The sequence below is a fragment of the Eriocheir sinensis genome, chromosome 40, assembly GCF_024679095.1.
Source record: "Eriocheir sinensis breed Jianghai 21 chromosome 40, ASM2467909v1, whole genome shotgun sequence".
NCBI lineage: Eukaryota > Metazoa > Arthropoda > Malacostraca > Decapoda > Varunidae > Eriocheir > Eriocheir sinensis.
Window position 1 is genome coordinate 11,803,227 of NC_066548.1, and position 4,632 is coordinate 11,807,858.

General features: G+C 45.2%; 1 non-coding gene across 1 annotated transcript; it reads right to left on the reverse strand.

The window, feature by feature from the left end:
- Positions 1–2,485: 2,485 nt before the first annotated feature.
- Positions 2,486–2,559, reverse strand: Trnal-caa (transfer RNA leucine (anticodon CAA)). The gene has a single exon. It is a non-coding gene; the product is annotated as a tRNA-Leu (tRNA).
- Between the last annotated feature and the right edge of the window lie 2,073 nt (positions 2,560–4,632).

The following is a 4,632-nucleotide window of genomic DNA, read 5'->3' on the forward strand; positions in this document are numbered from 1 at the left end:
ATATAAGTGACTCTTCAGAGAAATATAAAAACACCAACAACAAAAATCTAAACACTTATTCTTCCTTTCCATTTTTATCAACTTATTTCTTCTTCTTTTTTTTTTTGGGGGGGGGGCTGGGCGGGGGGGAAAGGAAGGAAAGCAACGTGCCCGGGCAGAGAACGTAAGGGTGATGGAGTCAGTTCCGTTCACATCCGGGGCCTGGCTGGCATCGAGGGAGCATCAAGGCGTAGTCGTGCTTATATGCCACCAAGCAGTGCGCAGATCGGGATATACCAGCAATTACACTTGATTTATGTATATATTAATGGGAGGGGAAGAGTTCATCTGTGCATAATTTACGATATACCAATCTCTCTCTCTCTCTCTCTCTCTCTCTCTCTCTCTCTCTCTCTCTCTCTCTCTCTCGCTACCAATGGCCCGCTGCGCAGTACCATCTCACTTCCCCCCCTCTCACCCCCACCATCCCTCCCTCCGCCAGGCGTCACCGTAGCCCAGCTGTCTGTAGCGAGAGGCAGCGAGGAGCCTTAATGAGCCTTATCTCTGCTACCCTGACTCACAGCCTCCACCCCCACCCCCCTTCCACACCACATCCCCCGTACACACTCCTGTCACCCCTCCCATACCCCGCCTCCCCCGCCAGCCAGCCACTCCTATCTGCCTCCGCTCCACCCTTCTTTTCCTCGTCCTCCCTTTCTCCCCGCCGTCAACTTTCATCTTTATGTTGGTTTCCCGTCATGTTAACTTTTTATGCATCTTTTATTATAATTCTTGTTCGTTGTGTTCTCCGTTTTCTTTCTTTCTTCCACTACTGCTACTGCTGCTACTGCTACCATTGCGTTACTACTACACCGACTACAATTACCACAACCACCACCACTGCTCCTACTATAACGTTGTTTGTATACTACTACTACAACAATTGCTGCCTCCGTTGCTGTTCCCACTTTCACTATTACAACCTCATCACCATTACAGCTCTATCTTATTAACAACTATTTTTTTTATATTCTCGTTCAGTAATAAGACGGAAACTGCAAAGCTTAGAAAATTTACCGCTTGGAAACATTACAAATCATTACCACCGCCACCAACGACGGGGCAAGATTTTCAGTTCCTTCGTTTCCTACTTATCGTTGACTTGGCTTCGTTGAATACTTCAAAAGGATGTGTAGCGCCGCGTGTACATGTGTGTGTGTGTGTGTGTGTGTGTGTGTGTGTGTGTATGCACTGGAGGTTATAAGTTCATTGGATTGAAACTTGAAAGCAATTTATTAGTCTTGAAATAGTCATTATGAACCCCTAATGAGCACAAAATACAGTCTCTCTCTCTCTCTCTCTCTCTCTCTCTCTCTCTCTCTCTCTCTCTCTCTCTCTCTCTCTCTCGTGTGTAATTCACCTCTTGGTCTGCTGTGGGTTTCTCTCTCGACAGGCAGCCGTTCCCGTACGGAAGAGCACAGAGCTCATAGTACCGATCTTTGGGTAGGACTGACGGCCGTAGTATTAATCTCCACCATTCCCGTTCCCATCCCATCCCTTTTCCGTGGCTGTGACCCGCAGTTTTAAGCGTCCCCAGTGGGTTGGGGTTGATTAACACTACCTGGAGAGAGAGCGGATGGGGTCGAAAAAGTGTTGACTCCGCGGGGTGCGAGGCAGGACATCTTTAGGTTCCCCTTCGTATATTTCATGAATAAATAGTGTTCTATTTGTTATTATAGAAGAAAATATATTGAAAAGTATCAGAATATATTTCTATGACTGATATTGTATCGCAAACTTCGCTGAAGTTAATATATTTATTTTAGTTTGTAAAGACTCTTGTGTTTCCATTTGATTGTAAACATACAGTTATTCCTGAAGCTTTCTTTATAATTGCCCCAAAAATGGCAAACGACGGCAAATAGATGACTAAATATGGCATTATTATATTAATACTTAACATATACCATAAAAAAAGGCATTTCTTGGTGACCACCTTGATTTAAGACAAAAATGCCACCAATGACACGACCTGGCAACCCCTATGTGGCTGCCCCATGGCTGGCCGGGTGTTTGACCAGTCATGGATACCAACCTGTCTCATAAATTAACTTACCCGCGTTACCTGTTATTTACATGTAGATCAACAACGCTATTGTTTTGTTTTATGATATATGAATACAATGGTGTGTGAAAAATGCATTATTTATCTCGTTTTCTGTAATAATTGGTTTGAAAGTGCTGCCAACATTATTATGACCTGCGGGTTGGTCTTGTCTGGCCCGTCGGGGACGGGAAGGGGAAGGGGCGGTTTACACATACCCTAGACCCGCGTATGGGGATGGGGACGGAAAGGGAATGGGGAAGATTAATACTAAGACCGTGAAACCACTCACACACAACACACCGCGACAACGAGGTCACAACTCCTTGCCTGACGTCGCGTACCTACTCACTGCTAGGTGAACAGGGGCTACACGTGAAAGAAGATAAACCCAACTTATCTTCACCCGGCCGGGGAATCGAACCCCGGTCCTTCTGGTTTTGAGGCAGACGCTCTATCCACTGAGCTACCGGGCTGTTTGTGTGTGTGTGTGTGTGTGTGTGTGTGTGTGTGTGTGTGTGAATCCGCGCGCACATTTAAACAAAGAGGGGAGGGAGATACCGATAAGAAGAAAACACGAAATTACAAAAAAAAAGGAAAAAATCAAGAAAGTGAAGCAATACGGGATAAAGACACGAAAGAAAGCGCGGCCAGCTGGAGGCAAGCAGCTCAGATTAATGGGTCCTCGGTGCGCGGGGGTACACGTGGAAAGAAAAAAGAACTTACATATGAATAAAGCAATCGGCCTTCAGTTCACACACCTTGGCCTCGCTGCCGGCCCTCCAGCTTCCTAGAACCGCCGCCACTTAACGTAAACAAAACACGGCGAGTGGAGTGGAAGTGGTGTGTGTGTGTGTGTGTGTGTGTGTGTGTGTGTGTAAAAGTCAGTCTCTCTCTCTCTCTCTCTCTCTCTCTCTCTCTCTCTCTCTCTCTCTCTCTCTCTCTCTCTCTCTCTCTCTCTCTCGTACGCACACACACACACACACACACACACATAACAGGGTTTATAACATGTGCAACAGACGATCGTCAAATGTCAAGGTCTGGCAAGAGAGTCAGGAACATTATCAGTGAGCAAGAAACTAACTCCTCCAAAACTAGGTGGTCAAAGTACTCCTCATAAGGCAACTCTTACAACTCAGGGATAATAATATTAACATCCACAGAGTGAGACATAAGGGAAGAGACGAAAATACACACCTCCATAAGTTTTCTTGCTATTCAAACCACAACGTTCGTGTGAAACGTTCTCAAGCTACAGGAAGTGAGTGTAGGTAAACAGGAATGCGAGTACAGAAAATCCGTAAAAATAGGATGAAAAAATTAGTTAAAATATAGTCGTGTATATATAATAAATATATACGTATGTTACTCGTGTGTACGTTCAGCAAACATGTGGTTGGAGGCAGGACGAAAGGTTGCGGCGCGCGGTGACCCCCGGCCACTGCCCTGCGTCATAATGCTCCTCAGTTAACATTTTGCTTAAAACAAAATCTGGCGCGTCATGAGTTGTGTGGACAAGCGGCGCGGAGCTGCAAAAGTCAACACACACACAAAAACACACACAAACACACTCACACACACCGCTCCGGTAGCTCAATCGGCTAGAGCGCCGCGCTGCAAGGCTTCACGGCGGTCAACGGCCTAGCAACCTCGTGTTCAGGAGGAGAGTTCAAATCCCGCCCGGTGCCGCAAGCTGGGATTTTTCAGCCGCCGAGTGGCTTAAAACTACAACTACCCCACAGAAGACACCTCGGAAACACACCTAGACTCTATCTAGATTCTAGGATATGAGCTCTGGGCAGCATGAGCCAATGATGCAGAGGGCGCCAAACAAAACACTGCCTGAACCAAGAACGCTGGGCCCCACCCCAGGGACCTACCGGACCGGAAAAAAGCCGACGGACCGACCATCAGGATCCAAAGAAGCACACCGGCGCGCAGGCTGCTAAAAAAAAAAAAAAAAAAAAAACAGGCGGCGGTTCGAGCCCCGCTAAGGCTGGATTATTTCCGTTCCGTAGGAGTGGTTACTGTCCCTCGTTGAGCAAGAGGGATGGAGTGTGTGGTGTGTGAGGTCCTGGAGGTCCTGGCAATACCCAAAGATCGACGATAATAAGCATGCACTTGCTCGTATCGGGAGGGTACCTACTGGTGAAAGCGAGTCCAACTCGTGATCAGGCCGTGGTGAATTACACACCGCTGACGTAGTGTAGCACGCTGAGGGTGTCCGTGCATGACCTGCTGACGTCAAGCACAGTTGAGCAGGACGATTGGCTGCGAAAACATTTTGTCGTATCCTTTGTTTCACAAAAATCATAAGAATTTCCGTTAAAACGTAGGCAACATAAATAATATATATATATATATATATATATATATATATATATATATATATATATATATATATATATATATATATATATATATATATATATATATAGACACACCCACACACACACACACATATATATATATATATATATATATATATATATATATATATATATATATATATATATAGATATATATATATAGATATATCTATATAT